This window comes from Dromaius novaehollandiae, unplaced genomic scaffold (assembly GCF_036370855.1).
Source record: "Dromaius novaehollandiae isolate bDroNov1 unplaced genomic scaffold, bDroNov1.hap1 HAP1_SCAFFOLD_57, whole genome shotgun sequence".
Classification (NCBI taxonomy): Eukaryota; Metazoa; Chordata; class Aves; order Casuariiformes; family Dromaiidae; genus Dromaius; species Dromaius novaehollandiae.
In genome coordinates, this window is record NW_026991319.1 from 171,094 (window position 1) to 196,988 (window position 25,895).

General features: G+C 36.5%; 1 pseudogene; it reads right to left on the reverse strand.

Moving 5' to 3' along the window:
- The window catches only part of LOC135325790 (gamma-2-syntrophin-like), a 170,129-nt pseudogene extending 149,296 nt beyond the window's left edge, over positions 1-20,833 (reverse strand).
- Positions 20,834-25,895: the final 5,062 nt, after the last annotated feature.

Sequence of the window (25,895 nt, forward strand, 5' to 3'; positions counted from 1 at the left end):
ATGTTGATTATTTATCTCTGAATAGTGCTGCGTAAGTATATAATTGATACAAACAAAAAAATCCATGAGTTTTATAAAACTCATGGAAATAGTTTTTCAGCATAATGAAGAATTGGAAGCAATCCTCATGATTACATACTATCAGACATGAAACATTTCCTCACTAGATACACACTTGAAGCAGGAATGGTGCACTGTAAATAATTTATTTTAAAAGTACATGCACTCTACCCTAAAAGCTTTCAGCCTAAGTATACCAACACAGTAATGTAAGTAGACAAAAGGTACAACATAGTATACACACTGATTTAGCATTTAACTCTTGTCTAGCAATTATACATATAAATTTGTGCTATATACAAACACCTGTGGCTATAACTCAATACAAATCTATATCAAAACACACATACCTCTGAATATGCAAATTATACTTAAAAAGAGGAGAACCCACTTTTACAATCCCAAAATCAGTACAGAATCAAAGCCTATGTACTCTTAAAACACCATATGAATAGACCTGTACACAAATATACATTGAAGGAAGAATAATTCTTCACTAAATTCTTCGCTTAAGAGGCCTTAGGTATTTCAATGCTCAAAATGATTTTATTCAATACTTCTCAGTGAAGCTGAATTACAAATGACCAGTAAGAAATAGAAATGTATGACTACAACCTACCTCCTGAGTCTGCTTATGACCTTTGCTTTTTAATTTACAGTACTTTGAATACAAAATATCCTGAGTTATTCTATTTCTAAATACTCTTACCTATTTCCACTTTCCTCACTTAACATTTCTACTCCATCTGAAGGAGTGTCTTATGCAAGTTATCAAACTCAGTTTTCACTCACATTATCATAAAAATCTACAGCATAATCTTTGAGTACAAGAATGTGCATCTGCCATCATTTCACCACTAAAAATTTCCATTATGCATCATCCATTATGTTACTAGGCAGAATTTGGAGGGTAAATCAATACATGACACACTACTAATAACACATCTATAGCACAAGAACTTTAATGGCTAGCAGTTAGGCAGAGTATCAGGTATATTTTTATACTTGCGAATGGAAATCAAACTTCTGTTAAAGGAAGTTGGTATTTCGTATTAAGTAGTCATTGCTTGTGCTTCTTTCTGAAGCAACATAAATGACTATTCTATTGCTAGTGATAAAAGAAATGGTCTTTATTAGCAGAACATCGTCATAATTTATGAGGTGTTTTCTGTTCCAGGCATAGTGTTTCCTCTAATTACACATAAGACAATTAGGATATTTTTACAAGTGCAAGTGTTAATTTTTCTGCTCATTTTCCAAGCTGGCTAGACAGCAGCCAACTCCAGTTCAGGTGACATTTGCCTGCTTTACTAAAGTGCTGTACTCACACAACCTTTCAGCAAACTGGAAACTATTCTTTGCTAATGAAGTGACTGCTTCCATACTGAAGATAGTCTGTCTCTTGCTGGCACAGACTGCAGATAATAGGAGCATACATCTATACCCATCTGCTAAATGTAGCTTCCTAACAAAGAAAATCATTGCCCTGTGTTCACAAAGCAAGTGGCTTGGAGAGCTTGGATTTTAACTTATGTGTCACCTTTCAATTTTATTTATTTTTCTTCTTAACACTGCATTCCCTCATGGAGACCAATATGCAAGTTTTCTCCTAGACTTTGTGTTTGATAACAATATTATGAAGGAAGGAGAAAAAAAGAATCAGCTATTGATCAGAAGGTAAACAAAACACATCTACGTTCTATACTGCAACCTGCTGAGCTAGCAAGACATACGCAACAACAACAACAAAAATCACTGCAACAGCTTTTTCAGTTCTGTCCACTTACTCTCACAGTACCGATTCATCTGTTAAGACACCCAGAGCCAATAAGAACAACAAGTAAAATACACTTTATGGATAAATTTGATTGCTTTTATTCCAATGCTTCCTTTTGTGTACTCCTGTAAGGAAAAGCTTATTTCCTATAAAGTTGATGGAGTTCTCTGCATTCACGTGCTTCACCTTTCTGTCATTTATTCCAATGAGCCTATGAGCTCTAAAGATGAAGAACTGGGTAGCTGATAGAATAGTAGGGCAATTCTGATGTACAGGGTTTCTATTTCTGTTTAGGGGAGCAGAGTCTTGCTTTGTAAATTGTATCATGAACCTTTATGTATCCCTTTAATTTACTGAGGGAATAATTCTTGAGAATCCTCTTCTCCAGGGTGGTGGAGATACCACCCTCGGTGGGGGAAAGGAGGGAATTAATTTCAGATCATTTCTAACCCAAGTATAGATACAACATACATGTATACGGCAGTGTCAATAAGCAAAAGGGATGAGTTTTTCAACTACATTTTCTGAGTCAGGATAATGTAATGTAATCTAAATACCGTGTCAAGAAATCTATCTAGAATATCTGACTCTTATAGCTGTCTTCATCTATACTTATCCAAGGCTAGAAAACTCCTAATGAACACTATTTTGGATGTGCTAGCTTGCATTATTATGGGATTTTTTTAGTTATGATAAATGCAATTATGACTAACACATAGGTTACAATGATGTAATCCTATCAATAATCTTTTGCACTCTTTTTCCTTGTCCAGCTAGAGCTTAGATTTTGCAGGTGACCAAATAAGTTTATTTCCTTTATAAAGATTTGGAAAGAAAAATTTCATAATAAACAAAGTGACTATATTACAACTGGGAAGTACAGAGGAAATGATCTAGGCAAGGATGGCACCTTATTCTGGCCCCACTGACAATGCATAGGTTCAGGACAATTTTTAAAGGCACTAATTAAAGGCCAGGGTAAACAGAAAATATGATAAAATACATTATAGCAAAAGTACCTTATACCAAGCTAACTTGATATCTACCATATCATTCTAGGTGAGAAGTATTTGGCATATCCAGTCTGCCTAGACATCAGTAAAACTATATATACATATATATATATGTATATATATATATAAAGTAGGAGACAAGCAAACAGAGAATATAATGACATACTGCACTGCATAGAGAAGGTATCAAACTAGAGGAAGGTTACTTGTAGAATTCCCCAGAGGAGAGTTTTTTGGCCAAACCTATCTAACACTGAATTTATCATTTATAAATGTGGGAGTATTCATATAAAGATATAATAATATCTTTAAGTAAGAACTGATACAGCACAAAGGTGGGAGGTACTGCCAGTACAAGAAAGGCTTCAAATACAAACAGCAATGACTACATTTCCTTAAGAAAATAGTTAAAAATTGTTAATATATTCAAGACTACAAATGCCAAGACTAGAAACATTATGAATCAGGTTTTCTTAGCCGGAAAAGAAGGAATGCTGCACAGAGTTGCTCTGAGCCATCAGCATAACACAAGCAGAGGATAGGCAAATGACAAGTTAGTTATTTTCCATAGAGGTAGAGTTGCATCAGTGATATGGAGCACACCAAGGGAATTTCAAACTGAAATACTACATACAGTTCCAGTCATTTGTGTTCTAGAAGAGTAAATTAAAGATATGAAGTTATAAGGAAAGAGAATATTTTTAGAGGCTAAAAAAACCAATTTGTTCAGCACAGCACGACAAGGGAGAGGAAGAGAATATGATTGCTGTCAAACACTTCTCAGGTTGAGGGAACATCCAAGAAGTTGGAAAGCTAGTCAAGTTGAAGGCAGCAATCTCAGCGGAACAAACAGATTATACAAAATAGCATAACTGTATTATAAAATATGATAATCAGAGAAGTGAAATTTAATAGCAGGGTTTTTTGGGGGGGGGAATCACTGGGGGAAATAAAAAAAATGCTTTTAAAATAGAGTTTGATATGTTTATTTAGAAGTTTATATAACATAAGTAGCAGCAATAGAAGAGGACTCAGTAATCAGGAAGTTTTTTTCTGTTCTATGTTCCTACCTATTAGAATGTAAATGTTTTTGTAATTATTGTCAACTTCCATTAAAAAAAGGCTTTATAAGCCCCAGTAGAGAATTGTTCTGCCTCTAGTGCACAGAAATATCTCACCAATTCCACTATCTGCCTGAGAGGACAGGAGTCAGCTGGGCAGAACAGCATAAGACTATGGACTTCAGTGGATTAGTTTAAGTATTTATCCTACCAAAACTTGTTTGCTGAGTTCTTCAGTTTCAGCATTATTTTCTCATATGAGTAGTGAGAATTGATTTCAGAGGGAAAATATAGGAATATATATTCCTACTTTCATCAGCTTTTCTGATGGAAATGCAATCACAATACAACATTCTTAAGAAATCACTATTTAACATAAAGAAAGAACATCTGTTAATAGACAGAAGTTTCATTTTTGACACAATTTTTTGATAATGAAATGTTAATGGAATATTATATAGAGGCAAAGATTAGGCATAACAGTAAGCAACACTAATTTTAAAAAGAATTAAAGATTTTATGGAATAGTTGAGAACTATTTACTAGAGATTTATAAACAAGTATAATTTATTAGCCTTTATTATGAACTTAAAATAAGAAAAATAGAGAAAAAGTTTGAATTCATATTTATAGAAGCTAGAACTGAAATAAAGCAAATATACTCCATGCTTCATTCATGGATATTTAAGGTATTTCCCAATCATCAATATTTAAATTTCTAATTAATAAAATATCACAAATTACTTTAAGTATTACTTCAATTATTTCTTTTTTATATATTGTAGCACTTTAAAACATCTGATCTTATATACATACTTTTCAAAGGCTAGTCTTGGAGATAACATAGACCTTCTAAAGTGTACCATGCCTCTCTTGCTTGCTAATTGACTTGTATGTATGATCTTATATAGGACAGAGGCATCTTATCACTGATTCTTATTCATGCATACTACAAACAGCAAAATATTTCCCGTCCACACTCAACCTAAAAAATTTAGAAAATTACAGTAAAGTCAAAGACATGAAAAACAAAACCCCACTTAACCTCAAGAGAACAAGGATTTTGTTCAAACTTTAGCAAGGCCTATAGAGCAACATCATTAAAATTTCTTAATTGATTTTTTCTATAATAAAAAAAAATATATAAAAAGTGTATAAAAGTAATCCCATTAAATTAGATCTGGGCAACTGACAGATTCACTACTAGCAAATAGAAAGACTAAAGCTCTTTGTTCTACAAAAATTGTTTTACATTTCTCTTTTGCTTGGGGACATACTACTGAATTGATATGAAACTATAAAAAACAAAAAATAAAGTTATTTTTGATCAATTTTATTTTATTCTTATTGTGGTTCTCACAGTGGAGATAACAGGACTGAGAGCCTGAAACCACTGAGAATGCTAAAAAGGAATCAAGAGAAAACAACTGAGTAATGGAGTACAACAGAGTACAAAATGTAATTTAATGGATCAAAAAAATGTTTTTATACCTACTAGACTTGAATGGACAACAGACAAATTTACATCATTTCGTTCTGCAATAAAATTTATACTTTTACTCTTTTGGGGGAAAAATGTATCTTTTATTTCTGCCAGTTATTGCCAATCACAATGCTGTAATGCTCCGGTGACATTAAAGTCAATACCCCTTAGGAAATTTTAGATGTCATATTTGAAAATGAAAGCCTAACTGACAAGAAAATAAAACATAAAGGCACTATGGGCTAAATTTACTATGCAAGACTGAGACATTTTTAACTGTATCACACCATGTATTGCCATTTTTCATCTGAGACAAAAAAAATTAGCACTAACCACCTCTCACATGGAGAAGAAAGAATACCTGACCCATAAAGTTCTGCTAAATAGCTTCAGTTCTCTTTGTACTTCAGCAATCTTCCTTAAATCTTGGAAAGCCTTTGGAGAACTGCAGGAGGTAGTATCCAAAGCCTAGCAAACAGCTATTTTTGCCCTCTTTTCTGAGTGGCAAATTGCTCAGACATAGCTCAGACTCGGGCTTGTGCAATTTAAAAGGATGTGGAAAACAAACAACAACAGTAAAAGCAGGCATGACAAAAAGACAATGTAGAATGAGATCAGAAGTTGTTTTTGGCTTTGTTAAGAAAAAAGAGAAAGAAAAACTAGACAGAATACCAGTAAAGTGTTGTTCTTTAAGAACTGTTACCCTTTTCCTCTACTTATGCTCCAGTGCGACAGTCACAGAATTACAGGAGTCACCTCTGGAGAGCATCTAGTCCAAACCCCCTACTCACAGCAGGCATACCTACAGCAAGTTGCCCAGGACCATGTCCAGTCTGGTTTTGAGTATCTGCGAGGATGGAGACTCCTCAACCTCTCCAGGCAACCTGTTCCAGTGCTCGACCATCCTCACAGTAAAAAAGATTTTTCTTATGTTTAGATGGAATTTATTGTGTTTCAATCTGTGCCTGTTGCCTCCTGTCCTGTCACTGGATGCCACTGAGAGGGAGCTGGCTCCATTTTCTTTACTTCCTCCCATCAGACATTTATACACATTGATAAGATCCCACTCCCCAAGCCATGGCCTCAAAAATAATGTAGAGTGGCCTCGCAATGACATCAGCCAGCTCCCTCACCACTCACAGGTGCCTCCTATATGTCCAGTTTGTTTAAGTGTTCCCCAACCTGGTCCTCCTCCACTGAGGGTAAGTCTTCCTTGCTCCAGACTTGCCCACAGCTCTCAGGGAGCTGGGATTCTTGAAGGCCAATCTCACCACTAAAGACTGAGGTGAAGGCAGCATTGAGCACTTGGGCTTTTCTGTGTCCTTTGTCACCAGGTCCCTTGCCTCATTCAGCAGCGGGCCCACATTTTCCCTAACCTTCCTTCTGCTGCTGATAGACCTGTAGAAGCCCTTCTTGCTGCCCTTCGTGTCCCTCGACAGATTGAACTCCAGATGGACTTTGGCTTTCTAACCCCATCCCTGCATGCTTGGACAGTGTCTCCAAATTCCTCCCAGGTCACTCATCCCAGCTTCCACCTCCTCCGGTATGCTTCCTTTTTTTGTTTAAATTTTGTCAGGAGCTCTTTGTTTGTCCATGCAGGCATCCTGCTGCCTTTGCTTGACCCCCTGAATGTGAGAGTGGACACTTCTTGAGCTTGGAGGAGGTGATTCTTGAAAATCAACCATTTCTCCTGGACCCCTCTTCTCTCCAGAGCCATAATGCATGGGATTCTTTCAAGCACACGCCTAAAGAGGCCAAAGTCTGCTCCTTCTTCATTACCTTACATGTTCATTACCTTCTTATTGTAATCCCAGATCCTTCTTCAATACCTCATTATTTCTCTCCTTAACTTCATCATCTTCTGCCATTTCACTCAGGATAAGAGATGGTTTGGAAAAATGCGTGTGGGTTGTTCTGCCAGGTGTTCTCAAGCAACATGAAAAAAATTCTCAAGCTCTTCCTGCCTTTCTAGCAGCAATTAACTTGATTCTCCCTCCTTTGGCAGTCACCAATCTTCACTTACCCGATGAGAACTTTACCCTCTTTCAGACCTCTACCTTCTTCAAATTTGTGTTTAACTGGACACTGATTTCCAGAAGCCTTTGGGCAGAGCAGGAAGAAGTGGCAGACAGTGGAAGAGCAGGTGGAGCGGAGTAAGGAGTAGGAGTAAGGAGTAGGAGAGACAGCATCACCACAAATCTGGCTTCCTTACTTGTAAACTATGCTTATTTTCTCCTTTATCATTTAAGGATTTGGGGCAATATTGGAAGCAATGCCTATAATCATATGCTAAATGAATGTCAGCAGAAGAGCTGACACAAACTACCTCCTCTGCCTCCAGAAAACAGGGCAAATGGGACCTATTTGCTTGTGTATTGGAGTTACTCCTTTTCTGTGTCAACAAAGTCAAAGCCATCATCTATGCAAAGAAAAAGATCTTTAATTTTCTGGATATCTACTGTTCTCAGAGTGGTATCATGACTGATATTTACAGATTGCCACAATAATTTTTATGAAAAAAGATTTGGAGTAGAAACTTCTGAGAAACTGTGGCAAAGAGTTGTCCAGAGAAATCAAAGAACAAAAATCATCTAAGAAAATTTCTTAGAGAGGAGAAATTTCCTATAGCATCAGAGTTTTACCTTGTTCAGAGACGGTAACAGACTTATTTTGCCTTTTTGAATTTAATTCTCATTTGAAATTTCATTTCGCAGTAATTCAAATATTTCAAATGTGAACTCCCATCTTTTTTTTCTGGTAAAGTCCATATTCATTCACTGATATGAATATATTATGATACTATCATGTTATCATATTATTATATTACTGATAATTGTTAATTTACAAGTCAAAATCTCCATTAACAAACTTTCTCTCTATTGAAAAGCTACAGAAAAGAACTATGAAATAAAAAGACATGTTGCATAACTTGAACATAAGAAATTTCTGTATCACTTCTGTCTGATAAAATATCCAATATAATATTAAAAGACATTTCAGGTGTAAAAATCTTGGCCAACTTGAAAGATAACTCATATTATTATTTAACAAGATGAAAGATGAGAGTAATTTGACAAGTACTTTGGTCAGATTGATTATCAAATATTTAGGTTATAAATAAATGTGTAATAACTTCTACAATTACTACAGCTACTTAACAGACTATCACTTCAATATGTGAAAAGAAGGATAAAATTTTCTTTCCCTGTTTAGCCATAGGTATATATATTTGTGCTCACATAAAGACTTTTTAAATACTCTCTGTTTATGACATATGAATATTCATATTCAAATGACAGGGATGCAGGTAGAGAAATGTGTAAAGAAATAGGAGGCTGAAAGATTATGGAAGGAGATCGTATATAGAGGTATAAATATACTGAAAGTGCTATGCTTCCATTAGCAAATGCTGTCTACTGAGCCTATAGTATTTATTTCTACAAGAGGAAAAAAGCTTCAGGTCCTGAAGTTAATAAACACAGATGCACACTGAACCATTAAAGCCTTCCCTTGATAAGTTGCTTTGAGGAGAAAAGGGGGAAATAGCCAGAAACTTAAAATCGTGGCCTACATAAACTCAACTTAATTTCTTGTAAGGTACAGAAAAAAAAACCCTAAAAAGATAAAAGAACTCAAAGAATAAAAGATAGTAAAAACTAAAATATAGTAAATATAAACAAATTACAATAATTAAAGATGTATAATATATATAAAATACAGTATTTATAATATAAATGTTTTTGCCTGGCTATGAAACTAAACATAAAACAATTGGAAAAAAATTAATTATTCAGGTAAATTCAATTAATTCAATTAGTTAGACAATCCATAAAGTGCTTATATGACTTGCGTATGGTCCTCTTTCTCAAACATAATTTTTTTAGAAAACTTATTTAATTACACTTCACTCCAAAATACTTTAATTAAACCTGACATAGACACCAGCTCAAAATCTTTACCAGCTAATTCATAATTGAAACGATCATTTACTTTACAGTACAATAATCTCCCAACATTATACTGAAAAGGTGTTGGAGATGGTGCAAATTCAACTTTATGTTGATTTTCTCTGCCAAAAATATGGAAGTGATAAAGACACAACAATTAAACAAATGATTGCCTTATAAAAAGCCCCTGGATCCATTTTGAACAGAAATGAATAAAAGCAGTTTTGCCAAAAAGTGGCTGGTATTAGTTTCTATATTTGCTCTTTCTTGAGGTTATATATATATATTAAGCTGGAAAAGAACTGATGTGCCATATCCTCCAATTTTATGCTTATATTGAAATTAATGTATGTGAAATGTTTTTGACTGCATTATCTGAAGCGTTATATCACTTTCTCTTAACAATACCACTGGACGCAAAACTTCAGATCACCCTCTGGCCCCTATTTTCTGAGCATCTTCTATACCATAAGCCATATAAGATAAACCACACCAGCCTCATTTTGGAAGCTTTCTTGAACTTCTGATTATATATATGTGTGTGTGTGCACAAATATAGACATACATATATGTATGTATATATGTATACACATATATAATGTGTATACACACACACATACACATATATAAAAAAACCAGTGCATCCACATCTTCAGTCACATGTGTGATTCTAGCCTCCGAATCTCAGGGAAGGCACAGTGGCGTTAAAGAAGGTATAGAGCTAAAACAGCCTAGGGAATAGAGCAGCTGCCTTTCAAAACATATTGAAGAATTTGGAACTCTTGAAAAGCAGAAAGCTTGGGAGAATATGAGCAAGGTTTACAAGATCATGAAGGCAGTGAATACAAAACCTTCTTCCCCCCCAAAGGATTTTCACAACGGTCATTCAACCAACTTTGTACACTTAGGGGTAAAGTAAGAAGAAGTAGGAAACACTCTGTATGTGCAATCCCATTATCTATGGGATAGCTAGGCCACCTCACACAGAGATCTACATATGGCATCCTGATCTCAGTATATTCTCCAGACTATCCTATCTGATTACCTTTTAGTCTCAGGGAAATATTCTGTCTAAGGCTTTATCCTAGGGCATTACTGAAACAGGAGACACAAGGAGAGTCTGCTTCTTGTCCAATCTCTGCAAAGAGGAAGGCTTGAGAAAGCTTATGTAGTCACTACATCTTGAATTGCTTCAAAATCTAATTTTACGACATTCAAAAGCTTCCTGACAGTGGAAAATAGCAAAGGTGGCAGTTTCTTTGCTGTGGGTTGAGAAAAATTCAAAGTTGATGGGATCAATATAACACATAAAAGGCAAAGAAAGCAAAATATTTGGAAGAAATGAAAAAGTTCTTCCTGTGCTCCAAAGTGTTTGGTAAGGGAAATAGCTCCATTAAAAACATGAGACTTCATATTGACGGTTTTTCTGGAAAAGCCAAGTAAAAATCTATGAGAGCTGACTAACCTAAAAACAATCCACAGATGCCGTTGAAAATAAGCAACAATGCAAGACCAATATTATCATCAGTGGTGAAGAATATCATTTTTCAAGTCATCATTACTATGTGAGATAAAATGTGTAAGGTATATAGTTTTCTGCAGTAGTCACTTTGAGAAATAAATATCTCTCTAGACTGAAGATGACTTTAAACAGGAAAAAGATTGCTGAACTTTTTGCATGATACCGTTAGGAATGAACAGATTCAGCAGTGAAGACGCTCATTAAAGACAGTTTATGCTAATGCATTATTATTTCAGCACCACTGCACGACAGAGACAATGAATAAAAAATTGCTATCTATCTGTGGTCCATTCCTTCCTTAAAATTCATTTTTACTGTTTGGGTTTGTGCTTAGGAGACACATTGTAATGACAAACTATCAATCATTTTTCAGCTTGAGGTAATATGATTACTTAGATTTTTATTCCTATTTGTAGTCCAGTTCAGAATGTCTCTACAGGAACTGCAGGTTGTGGTAATTATGTGATTAGTAATTAGTATGCGATCAAAATATTCTTCCTTTTCTAAAATCAAAGAGCAATTTAGATTTTTTAAAATGTTCAAAGCACAAATTACTCTCCTCCTCCAGTGAATGTTCCAGCCCTGGAAGATATTGTTAACATCCCCAGTTATTCCATTCAAAAGATAAAGATGTTAGGCAGTCATTATATTCTCCCTGAAGTTTCAACTGACAAGTTGCATACTATGTGTGCTGCATATTATGTATGTTACCCTCCTAAAAAAATACTTATGATATCATTAACTCAGAATAACACACATAATACTTCTTTTCTGATTACTGAAAAGCACACTATGTACAACATGTATAAAAGTAGCTATAAAATACATATGGTACAAGCAGTTTTTACTCACACTAGCATTCAACCTGTATTAGCAAGGAGTGATATTGTCTTCCCCCACTGAGCTAACTACTGTAGTAAAGGCCAGTAAGAATTAGGCACAGACTAAACCTAAAGATGAATCAGAGAAAGGTTAGCACAAAAGTGATTGCCAAGCTCCACTCTGTTGTTATTAATGCAAAGCTGTAAGGGTAATAAAGAAGCTTCTCAGTATCCAGTAGCAGCACCCATCCTGGCCCAATATGAGAATTTCGTTATGAGCATACAGAAGAGCACACTGGGATGCCCATAAGGAAGATTACAGTGTATAATAAGCATTTTCACTACACTTGACTTCATTAAAGAGACACTAATCGTGCCACGCAGAAATTACCTGCAAGGATTTCCATCTCTCCTTGCAAGTGAACTATTAGCAAGCAAACCATTGCCACATGATCTATCTTCACTTGAATGTATGTGATCGTCTCTCCTTTCTAGTCCTCATGTTGCCACTTATAATCAACCAAAGAAATGAGGAAAATTACTAACAGATTACAAAAACCCTATGTCTTATTTGTGGTGTCAAATATCCACAGTCACTAACATCTCAACAATAGTTGGGATAGTCTACTCTTCAATGCAGGCATTTATCGCCTTTATTGAATAGAAAGCTGTGATCCTACTAAGAGATATAACAAAACAAGGAAAGCACTTCGGGTTACAATTTTGTGAGTATGACCTCTTTGTTAAACCAGCGGCTTTAGGTGAACTCTCCCACTCATTCTCTATCTCCTCCCCCTCTTTTTTTTTAAAAAAAATCTGATTAGCATCTTCCCTCTTTTCTTGTTCAAATTCCCTCCCTCCTTACTGTATCTTCCATTTCCACTTCCACGTCCTGCCAAGTTCTTGTCCACTCCACTGCATGCTTTCTTACATCTTCGACTACCAGTTACATGTCGTCCCCCTGCAGAGTCCTCCTGGACAATCCAGTACGGATTCACCCCTCTATCTACTAGTTGTTTTAATACTACAGTCACTTCCTTTGTTCAGGCTCGCCTGCAGAGCCCTTGGTTAGCTCTGAGGCAGCTTGCTCCAGAACTGAAACAGCTTGTTTCACCCCTGCAGACCGACCGCCCTGCCACGAGGGCAGAAGTCACAGAAAAGATCAGAGTTTGAACAACCCAGTACTATGTTCTGCTCCAGTGTCTGTTTTTCAGTGGAATTATCACAAATTATCATTATTTATACTATCTTTAGGTAGCAAGATAGAAAATACAGGCAAATTAAGACCACATCCATGTGTGTGCAAAAGGCAAAGACTCTGAAGCAGGTAAAGCTTTCGCATCAAGATTTTCCACATTTATGTGTCTATTCATTCTATGTTATTTTCATTAATTAACTGTATAGAGCCCAAAGCTTTGCAGAGCATACACCAGCCACAAAACTACAGTAAAAACAAGACACTCCAAACAAAACAAACCAACAAAAAGAATCCCCATTCAGATTTACAATGAATAGAAATAGAAATCAGGAAATGGAATTGTTACATATATCCAGTACAGTTTTCTTGACATGAAGAATTATTAATAGAAGTTGAACTTGCATATTTTCCTCCTGCTTTCCCCATTCTGATTACCTAAACTGAAAAGCAATCTAGCTTTTGCAAACATTCTTCTCTCCCTTCTCTCCCAAATCTTGAGAGACCTTGACATATGGCTGCTGTGCCATCTAGATTTAACAGCTAATCTTCAGGGGCAGGTAACTAGTCCAATCACTCACAATCCACAAAAGAATAGACCAAATATCAAGCTACAATTTCCTGAAGTAGCAAACAAGACAGTGTCTTAAAAACTTACTGTCCTACATAAATAGCAGTACAGTACAGAACATAATATCAGAGGGATCAATTCTGCATACTTGATTTTGAAGAAAAGGGGCACCTGTGCCACTCGGCGTGGTTTGCTGCAGCCTTATATAAATGAATCTAGAGGCAACTGCACCTATGCTATTAGTCATGGAAAACTTTGATGATTCTTCACATTGTTAAATTACATGATCCCTGAACAAGGTTAATTGCCTTTCCAAAATAATTTTCCTTTTTTAAAAAAACAAGTGATAATATATCCATTATATCCAAGTTTTTTTTTTCTTCAGATAACTTTTTCATCTTGAGAACCGTGTATTTTATCACAGAATCTGCTCACCTGTGGACTATCCTCCAGGTTATATTCTTCTTCAAACACAGATACAGTCTTTTAAGACATGGTATCTTACTGATGCTTTTGGAAGTGTAGTTTAAAATAGCCTTAATACATCCTTGTTCACCCACACATTCTCACTTTAGATTTTTTTCACAGGCAAGACAGATTAAATGAAAACCCGCAGTGGATCTGTATAGTGGGGTTTCTTAACAAACAGTGAGATTAGAGCTTTTACCCTATGTGACTATTTCACACCCCCACGCTTGCTCCCCCACCCCAAGGCTGCGTTCACTAGTCCTCGACTTCCCTCCCTGGCAGGGATGTTGCTGCTGGCCTGGGAAGGTTGGCTGGAAAGTCGCAGTGGTTCCTGCCATGCCACTGCTTGCAATCCCCATCTCAGTGGCAATGGTAACTATATATAAACTGCTACATAAATGATTTAGAATTTGCTATTATATTGCACTTTTACAAGGAAAAACTAGGTAAATCATTTCTCCAAAACAACTAAAACATTTTCCCAACAAATTTCTTTCTTCATAAGTGCCTCCTCATTTGTTGAGTGGATTTCATTCCTCAGTCTTTGACTAAGATGCTCAAAGGAAGCTATAAAAAAGGGGACACTGGAGACACTATTATAGGAGATTTGTTAACAAAGCTTGCAATAAGCTTTAGCTAATAGGCAAAACATAATTACATTTTAGGACTAACTTACTGAAATTATGATTATGCCATTCATAAATTCATTAAATATTCTTAAGGTTACCACATGGATGCAGATGAAGGCAAAACAGGTAAATTATTAACAACAACAACAACAAACTTGGAAAAACATGGTATTGTCATCTCTATGCAACTGCAAGATGGTGAAAAACTAAGAACATACTTCCTTTTAAAAGCTCATCTTTTCTAAGCAATTTTCTTTCAGATATTCCTAGGCAAACAGGACTTCAAGATTTAGCTGTAATTTGTCTGGTGGCAAAGGAAATTTAATAATCCAAACCAATTCTCCCATTCCCTGATTTGCATTCTCTTCAGTTATATCAATACAAATCTTTATGGGGCCAGGCTATAAATTTGATTCATGAAAAGACCTGGTCAGCAAGAACGCCTAACTTTGGCCTTGTTGTCAAAGAAAACAGAATGAGAGACTATGCTCTCATGCTCAGTTTCTCCAGGTTTTATGGCTGGGCCTGTACCTACGCAGTCCAGCAGAAAGCAAGCCCAGACTGAGCCCATTCCACTCAAGTATCTCATCGTATAACCATGTTTCCTACTTTCTCTTTCTCCACAGGCAAAGAAAACCTTCCCTCTTCCCCTTCAGAACAATCAATTCTAATAAATGAAATAGTATATGATATAGTATATGATATGCAGGTGAGAAACCAGAATCCTCAGATTCCATGTAATCAGTTCTCAAGAGCAGCTGATCCGAGCATCACCAAATTCATTAGATTAGGTGAATTCTGTGGGACATGCAGAGCAACGTGGTAAATTGTGTCACTTCCAAATTACAGCCTAAATTGCCTCCATTCTACACCAGTTTGTTGCACTGAAATCTGAGCAGTTTATATGGACCAAAGAAACATATTATGTATGCGAAGCCAAGAATTTGTTATCCAAATTAATATCTTAGCTAATTAAAAAAAAGCCCAGATGAAATTATTACAGAAAAAGACAGAAAATAAACAATATCATTACAGAAGAAGTTTCATAATAAAAAAGTTAAAATCCTTATTCACACACTTCCTAGTAGCCTATCCTTTCTTGCTGCAGTGTTAGACCTGTCCTTGCACTGCTTCTCTGAGTTCAAAGCCAATGACTTTAGTCTGGGTGGTGGTGGAGAGTTACAGCAAGTTTTCAGACTCTTGAGTTCCTGCATGATGCTGATAGCGGAACTTTTTTCCTCCTCACTTTAGGATGCACTTAGCGTTATTTTTATCCATTTTCTAATAATGCTTTAAAACTTTTTTCCTTTGATCTGCAGTTCCACACACCATTTAAATCTGTTCTACACAGTAGGTTTTACTATGGTTTATATATGTTGAATGCTTGTTCTTTTTTCCCTTTGTGATCCTAAAACTGATTTTACTTTCTTCCAAAGGGTGCATTCCTTTAATGATCAATAATTGAACACTGGTGAATTGTTTATAGCCCTGGGGTCTGCGGTATCATCCTGTGTGCTCACCCTTTTAATTCCCCTATTGTCATTCCTCGCCTGTGCTCCTCCGTGCTACTTCTTTCTTCCAGGGTCATAGTTCATTTTACACAGAATAACAACTTGTTCTTACGGTGCTATTAATCACAGAAACATAACAAAATTTGATAAAAATTGGCTTCTTACTACACAATCCTACGAAAGTAAGCTAAAGCTTACACAGATTGGGTAATAATTACTTGGTCATTATACAGTTGCTATCACAGTTAAAAAAGGTGTAACAGACCTCCAGGCAAGCCCAAGACAATACATAAAAACTAAAGCACTCTTAGCAACTATCTCCAAATTGAATCTCCAATAGCAGCTTGAGTTAGGAATTACAGATCAGAAACACTCTTTGTGTTTATGTTTAAAAAAAGAATACTTCCACAATCAAAGGTCCTTTCTTACGTTATTTGTGCCACCTCTGCCTTCTGGATTCATTCACTTTTTGCATATATCTATTGGACTATGAACAAACTAACCACATCAAATGTGAAAAGATGGAGATAAAACAAGCGTCAAACAAGCAGAGACATCACATTTCCTAATTAATGGTACTAATTCATTCCATATTTTTACTGGAGAAGACTGACAATAGAAGAGACCTCTGGGGGGGGAAAAAAATCAGTTACAGGACATGCACATCTCCATTATTTCTCAGAAAGAAAATGATAAAGTAATGGAAGAACAGCTTTTTTGCCTTCAACCACTTACGTGGGGAAAGTTAAGAAATATATAATTCACAGCCAATGGTAGACAAGACGAATGACAAATCTCAAGTCAAGATGGACACCTACGCATTCCTCTAAATCCCAAAGCACCTAGAACTGAAGAAAAATCCCCCACACTGTCTCTGCTGAATACCAGTACTGTTTGCTGTGCAGTTTTGTTTTGTTTTTAATCATTCAGTTAAAGGACCAATGATTTTTTTAATGAGTTTTCATTTTAACTAGAGACAAGATTCAACAGAATCCTGGTTCTACACATAGCAAATGTCCAAAAATCTTATTAATTCACTGAGAAGTTGGAATGCAAGGAATGGAAAGTCATCTGCCTCAAAAGAGATTACAGTTCTGGATCATTTAAATACCCACACTCTTTCCATTTTTAAAGCAGCTACATGTTTTTTTTGATCTTCAAAGAAAAGTACAAAACAAAGTCATGAACATATCTAACTCCACATACTTTTTAAAAACTATTCAAAAAAGTCAGCTAACACATTTATGAAAGTAAACATAAACTGTAAGTTTATAAACATGCATGAGTGATCAATTACTAAGTCAGTAATCACGCATGCGCAGCTGCTAAATGGATCATATTCCCATGTGAAAATACTGTTCAAGAAAATCATTTTTAAAGGCTGCTCTTAATACAGCAAGTTTTCAAAATGAGAATAAAGTGTTTAAGTAATTTGTTATCTGTTAAAACCACACAATTTGCGAAGGATGAAGTTCTTTCCTTGAGCATAAAATGTAATGTATTTCACTGAATGCCTGTAGCCTTGGTGCATCTCTTACATGACCTTCAACCAACTCTATTAAATGGCCTCTGCATATCTGTGTTTCTAATGCTGGTAACAAGTCTCAGTATCCAATCACAAAATGATAACTAAAACACTGAAAGTACTTTTTTTACTCTCCAGGATGCATCAAGCATAACCAGAGAAGGCAGTACACTTTTATATGTTCTTTCCTCCTTGCCAGAGAAGGCACGTATAGAAATGCGTATTTCCTCAAGAGGCACCAAAAAAACATTGGAAAGGCTACAACAGTACCACTACATAAATGAAAAGCAAATTAAATGTGCTCCAAACATTGAATTCTGCTTAGTTTTAAAATAGAGTTTAAATCACAAGACAACAATGGCCTGCAATAAGATCTTTTTTCTAATTTTTCATTTTTAATTGGTAAGAGTAGAATTTACTTTCCAGCAAGATTCAAAAGTCCCAGGACTTGGGCCATACTAAAAGCTAAATTCACATTGGTGCTAACTGATCAGTATTAGTATTGAAGCTAAGAACTAATTAGTATTGAAGCTAGTTCACTTTTTTCACTAGAAAGCAGCCTTCTCATTTTCAAAGTTTAGGGGTTTGTTTTGAGAGACCAGATTTTTTGTACATGAATTATACTAAAATAGTCACAGTGGCCCTGCTCCTGAATATCAGATTTCTAAGATGTTTAGTCCAAATGGGTCAAGATAAAAGTGGGCATTTATTACCTACAGAAATATACTATTATTAGGTATTTTAATTTTAATGCATTTTTAGGAAACAAAATACTTTGAAATATGAATATTTCCTTAGAGATGGAACTTTATTTGTATGAAATCGATAATTTAAACAAATGTGTACATGGATTTTCAGACTTAAGATCTGGTGTAGGTGGGTGCATTTTCACAGCAATACAAAAAGCATACTTCCAGTTCTGAACACAGAACAAGTACCCCTTTCAAATTTCAAGCCCATCCTTCAAAACACAGAAAACTAAGATTTTTGTTAATGAATTGGTTGCTACATTTTTATTGTTCAAAAATAATGAAAAGCAAATGCCATTTCCTTAAAGATACTTGAGAAATGATTGGTCATTTAAAAATTATATGTCAGACCAGGGTAAATAAACCTGACCAGCATGGAAATTTCAGTTCAAATCATTATAATTTGCAAATTTTAAGAAAATGAGACAGACTTACAATGGAAAGCATCAAACTAGCTTGTCAAGAGGTAGTTCTATCAGTAACTAGGAGTGTATCCCTTAAAACCAGAGCTAGTTAGGGGCATACAGAATGATAGAAACATATTCTGTTGGATGTCTCTTTAGTAAAATTATGAAGCCAGCCATCTAGGGTTTCACTTGTTCTTTGAGATTTGACAGACAATAGATTGAGGAACATGCATGAAAGTAATGTTAATCTATATTTGGTCCTTTCAAAGAAAGTGCCCCAAAAACTCATTACTGCCACTTTATCAAAAGTATCTCAAGTAATGAACATGATCTAATAGGTTTTATAATATGGAAGTAAGTATTTCTAAACTCCTGTTATATGGAACTAAGTATTTTTTTAACTCTTGTTAGAGTTACACTTGGTAAGCAAAGAATATAAATAAAAATGACACTGTAGTTTCTTGCTTACTGTCAGGTTGTACCACATTAATGTTGGGTTACTGGTAAAATGATTCTTTCTTACTACAAGCTCTGTGGACTTAGGGTTTGCATGTCAGACTCTGTTCTTTCAAGTTAATATCATTGCTTGTAATTCTGCACAGCAAATTCTTTCCTCCATTGCCCCTGACCAAATCAGTTTGGGCCTTATATCTTAGAATTTAGTTGAGTTTTAAAAGATAATGAAAATATATAGAATTCAAAAATTAATTGTAAAGAGTTCTTGTAAAGGTTATAAAGCTCTATCCAAAAATTGATCTCTGTGGGAGCATTTTTAGTAGGTAGTGGATTATATGGATTATCTCAATTTTTTGCACTTCCCAATACTGTCAAAAGTAGCTTATCCAGTGTATGCTGATACCTGGCATCACCTGATTTGTGTTTTAAGAACTCTGAAGAAGCTGAGGCAATGACCATGCTCATTCCAAAGTCAGATGAACATATCTGTATGCCTTCATAAAATCTTCACATAACTCAAACATACTTTCAAAATGCGTGCTTCTGCAAAAGCAGATGTTGTAATCTGCTTTAAAAAACTCTAGATCATTTCTCTGAGGAGACAAATTTCTGGCAGTCATTTTTTTTAAAGATTTCAATGTTTATCGTAATGTTTTGGTACTCATACACATTCTTTTATGAAAAGAAGAAAACAACTTAAACTATCTTGGAAATAGAGGTAAACTTTTCTGACACACTGCATGTTTTCTAAACAGCTTTCCTCTAGATGGATACCAAACTTAAGAAATTTTTCACAGAATAGTGAGTTTGGAAGGGACATCTGAAAATTGCCTTGTCCAGCCCCCTGCTCAAAGCAGAGTCAACTAGAGCAGGTTGCTCAAAACTGTGTCAAGTCAGGTTTTGAGGATCTCCAAAAATAGAGACTCTACCACCTCTCTGGGCAACCTGTTCCTGTGCTTGATCAGTAGATTTTTAGGTTTAGATGGAATTTATTGTGTTTCAATTTGTGTTGATTGTCTCTTGGCATGTCACTGGATGCCACTGAGAAGGAGCTGGCTCCATCTTCTTTACTCCCTCCCAACTGATATTTATACACATTGATAAGATCCCCCTGAGCCTCCTTTTCTCCAGGCTGAACAGTCCCAGGTCTCTCAGCCTCTCCTTGTATGTCAGACGCTCCAGTCACTTCTTCATCTCTGTGGACTTGCTCCATGTGTCCATCTTTCTCTTCTACTGGAGAGGCCAGCCCTGGGCACAGCTCTCCGGATGTGACCTCATCAGTGCTGAGTGGAGGGGAAGGATCACCTGCCTCGACCTGCCGGTGACACGCTTTCTAATGCAGCCCAGGATGCTGTTGGCCTTCTTTGCTGTGAGGGCACACTGGTGGCTTATGTTCAACTTGTTGCCCACCAAGGCCCCCAGGTCTCCCTGCAAAGCTGCTTCCCAGCTGGTCAGCCTGCAGCCTGTACTGGTGCCTGACTTGGCATTTCCCTTTGTTGAACTTCGTGAGGTTCCTGTCTGCCCGTTTCTCAAGGCTGCTGAGGTCCCTCTGAATGTCAGCGCGCCCACCTGCTGTATCAGCCACTCCTTGGAGTTTTGTATTATCTTCAAACTTGCTGATGGTGCACTCTGTCCCATCGTCCTGGTCATTACTGAAGATATTTTTGCCCAAAAGGTAATAGATTCAGAGTATTCTGAAAGTGAGTTTTATTATAAAAGTCTTAAGTTTTGAATCTTAATCTAGAAGTCTTGAAGATGTTAACCTGTTTTTTATTTTTCTTTGCAGTTTGGAGGATTATATGCATTTATGCATAGGTATATATGGAAAAATGAGCTACTTGCTGATGTATATTTTACTGATATGATTTAATAATGTATTTGCACAACTGCTTATTAATATGAAAGTATAACAATAGTCTACATCTAGATTAACTATACTATTAAACAGTACTGGGGCTTAGACTGAAGATCTACGTCTGTGTAGATTGTCTATATCCTGTTAGTGTTTTATCTAGCCTATTCATCCAAACAATTCCCAGTTTAAGAGTTAGCATTGACCAAAGACCATACTAGGTACTTTGGAGACCAAGAGGTTTTAGTGGAACGGATGTAGCCAGACCATGCCCTTTGGCCTTCCAGGTTGGGAAAAGCGCCTTGGAATAGTTTAGTTCACTGGTACAGAGTTGGCCAAAGGTTTGGTTTGCATTTTTTAAGGAATCGTAGATCTTTCTGGGCAAATATTAAGGTTTTGGTGATTTATTATGGAATGCAAATGATCAAACATAGATATAAGCAAAAGAGGAATATCTAGGGTTTAGTAGGAGCAATCCTGTGGGAGAACTGGAAAAGCAACTAAGCAGTGTGAGAAGATTGAATCTGTGTGACTAGGTTTGTTTCATTTCTTTCACTGAAGTCAAACACCAGTAATGGATGAGGAGATTTTCTATGCGATGTTTTTGCAGGGAATGGCACTTGCTTGTAGGCTGCTGGCTTGGAATAACACTTGGGACTTCTGTTGGCAAGGGGAGAGGTTTTTGCATGTAATGGGGAAAGTGAAAGTCTGGGAGAATTTCTGTTTAATTAAGGCATAGCCCTAGACTCAGTATTTGCTTTGATCTTTTCCCAGCAAGCGTGTGATGCCAAAGTCTATTTCAGTTAGATTGTAACTGTGGAGAGAAAAAATGCCTCTTAATATTTCCAAGTTAAAAAAAAAAAAGAAAAAAAAAGAACCAAACAAGGAAAAATAGAAGTATATTTGCTTTTTAGTTTTGAATAAACTCATTTTCTAAGAGGAGCGATGTTTTGCTAATGATAGGTGGACATGCAAGGGGAAAAAAGATCTTGCACTAAGAGTTCAAAAGATAGACTGGTATCTTTTTTTTTTTTTTTTTTTTTTTTTTTTTTTGCTTCCAGATGAAGTAAAAGGTGAAGAGGACAGGAGAAGATGAAAGGAAGAACAGTATTAGACAGGCCTGGCTTTTTTCCAAATTTGATTTATAAATTCTCAGCTGATGTTTTCTGTATCATGTGATTTCGTATAAGAATGCATGATTATTGACCTGTCTGTTCACATGTCCCTTTTTAAACTACATACCAGTATATTTTTGTGATTGCACTTGCTGAATTCAAGTGGGAACATAAATATATGCATTAGAAAATTCATGTCTTTATTAATTTGCCCTCTTCTCTTCAGTTTTAATGCTTTGAAGTTTATTGAATCTGCCTTTACAAGGAGTCTGTCTTTTTATAAAGCGTTTATTGAGGGCCTTTAGGAAGATGTATTTCGTAAATGTAAGCAAATATTTAAATTCCAGTAACTTCTTATAGTTTGATATCTGATATGCTTTTTAAGGGGAAAAAAACACTGTAAATGAAATTAAAATCTCTATGGTTATTAAAACGTTATGGTTTTAAAGAGTTTTTAAAGGTTTTAAAGTTTTTTTTAAAAGAGCAGAACAAAAAAGAGAAAAGCAGAAAAAATATTCTGTGTTGGGGAAAGGCTAAAAATCCAAATTTCCTAGCTTTTTTATCTAAGAGAATTTTATCATAAATTTTACTTTGTGAAGAATTTTTGCAGAGAGGGAAAAAATACTCATCAACCCTTATCTTTATTATTGTAGTAAGATCAATGTACAATTTTAGTAGGACATGTACAAACCAAACTTGGTTTATTTTGAAAATCCCCTCCATCAGGAGTTGCACATGGGATTATATGTTATAAAGGCATATGGATTGACAAACAGAAAGTAAAATAACACTGTAGTAAAGAAAAATAATGGCAACAATAAACACAAATAACTGTCAACCAAACTGCTTAAATACTGTGCAGATTCTCACAGCATGTAATTTTTTTTGCCTCATTGACTACATCTGTTGTAGTGAAGTAAACCAGCCTAGGCAATATTTCTGGTCAGTGAATTCAGCCGTCTGCTCTGTCAGTCTGTTAGAATGATCTCGGGCTTGGTTTTGGCATCGGCTCCTGGGCATGGGGATTTTCATATCTTTTTACTTTTTCTCAGAGATATCTTGTGATGTTAGTGAGCCAAATTTTCTTAATTCTGCAATTCCACTGAAGTCAGGAGAAATACATTCATATAAGAGATAAAAAATTGCCTTTACGATACCACTAAGTACATAGTAGATATCATGTAAGAATTTTGACATTTTTGTGATCATTGTCAACATTTAATAAGAATATTGGGAAGATATTAGAGGAATAGTTTTCAAATGCTGAAAACATTTGTTTCTTAAAAGAAGGTAATATTTTTTTTTACCCATGTTGCTATGTCCTTTATCTAACTTTTCTATAATGTAGACACTGAAATTGAATTTAGTATTCAAACATTGAGGAGTGGTCTAACTCATGTCACAGGCAGGAAAGGTACTGTTTCCTGTCCTCCTTGTTATCAGTTATTAAAGGACAGTTTCTTTTTCTCATCAATTTTTTGGAAGGTCGTGCATTGTGGATTATCTACTATCAATCCTAAAACCTTCTCAGAATCATGTCTTTCCAGAATACAATCTGCATCCCATAAATACAATCTACCTTATTATCTTTTGCTCTGTGACCTACCATTTGGCAGTGCATGTCGTGAGATGAGCCCATCTTTGAAGGGGAAGGTGGGAAGATACATATACCATTTATTTGGGTGTGTCTGTCTTTCGAGTCCACACCCTAGTTTTACTTTTTCCTTTCCCCTTTTCCTTCCCCTTCCTTGATTTTTCCTCTCTTCCTTCCCCTTCTCCTTCCCTGTTTTTCCCTTCCCCTTTTCCTTCCCTGTTTTTTCTTCCATTTTCCTTCCCTGTTTGCTTTTCCTTCCCTTTTTCTTCCCCTCTTCTTTCCTTTTTCTTTCCTTGTTTCTTTTTCCTTCCTTCATTGTTCCTCTTTTCTTTCCTCTTTTCCTCCCCTTTTTCTTTCCTTTTTTTTCCCCCTGTTTTGCCCAAATGGGGGGCAGGTTTAGCTGTTTAAAACAAGAATCCAGAATGTTTCCTTGCAGGTTTTATGTCATCTTGGCTCATACAAACAAGTCAGAAGCTCCTGAGTCTTTCACCTCAGCCTGTCCAGTTGTTCAGACTACAAGCACTACAAGCACAGAAGCAGGAAGAGGGAATGGCAGCAGATCCCAGGGGGCTTATGGAGGAGACATGCAAAGCAGGACAGGAGCTCTGCAGGGAGCGTCTGGAGGATGTTTGGAGTGGAGCACCATCGGATAATTGCATAGGCAAGATGGCAGGCTGTTCTCCCAGTGCCTCCTTCTCCAAGCTCACCTGTTGCTGCTCAAGAGCTGCACTTAGAATATCTTTGAAAAATGAAATATCATACCAATATCTGTTGTCCTTGTACCAAGCCAGCCATGTCCTACACTCTTTTCTTCTTTGCCTTTGATACTGTTCTGTCTCTGCAGGGTATGTTCCATTATGAACTGGAGTTTGTTTAGGAGTGATGGTGGTGGTGTGAGCTATCCAAGCTTTCCAAGCTGGGCGAAACAGAATTTATAATAGTCTCAGTTTAAAAAGGCAATTTCTTGGGGAAATGTTATTAGGAACTTTCTTGTTCTTAAACATCAATGAAAAATACACGGAATACAAAATAGAAATAGCTCATGACTTCCCTAATGTGACAAGATCAGTCCAACAACAGGCACGTCCTCTGATCATGAGTTGTTCACACATCAAGAAAGTCAGGTCACAGCTTGCGGTTATTCTGCTATTCTTGTCCTTAACATGCACATTGATTTATGGCTTTGCGTCTTTGAGGGTCTGCTTGGAGTTGGTGAGATTCAAGTTGTTACTTCATTCTTTGAAAGAAACCCTGAAGTTGGTCCCCAGGCATTTCCAACAACCTTTGAACATGGAACCATGATTTCTTAAACATGTTGTTTTCAAGAGTACTGAGTGGCTGATTGCACCATATCAATGTGCATTGGCCCATTTTTGTTTGGCTTATTGCATTCTGACTGACTCACTCAGAAAGTGTGACCCCAGCCTTGCCAGACAAAGCAGTCTTTGGTGAATTAGGACCAGGTGAAGCCACCCAGTGCAGAAGTTCATCAACAACAATAACCTTGACAAAAAAGCAAAGTACATTACAGTTATAAAAAATGTTAGTAGGAGTTGGGTAGCAAAGTTTGCCTTCCTTTTTTTTTTATTATTATTATCTACCTCACACCAGATTAATCTCATCAGCTGGATCTTGACAGATGTAGTCAAGATCTTGTGCAGGTGGTGCTTCTGGCTTAGTTGCACTTAGTGACAGGGTTGGGTGCCCTTTTCTTGCTCTTGAGATGCTTCTGTTTGAAGTAGTAGGTGGCCTCCTTTACCAGGCAGGGCAGGTGAACTGCTGCTTCCTGTGGCTTCTCCCTACAGCAGTTGTGGAATGCTTGGGGAGGGGTTGGTTCTGAGGGCATGAGCTGAGTCTTCTTCAGCAGCATAAGGCAGGGGCTCCAGCATGGAGCAGACAGACCCCAGTGAAGATAATCTTGTTTCTCACGCTGAGGAGGAACTGGGGTACCAAAGGGATGGTGAGCAGGATAGCAGGGAGGAATGGGAGACTTAGACCCACTGTTGCCTTTTCTCCCAGGGGCTCTCCATGCTTTTCCCAAGGAGAGGGCAGGCTGCATTGCTGCTCCAAGGCCAGAGTGCCCCCACTGAGACCCTATCAGCTGTGGCCTCTGCAGTTTGGGCCAAGCCAGCTACCACT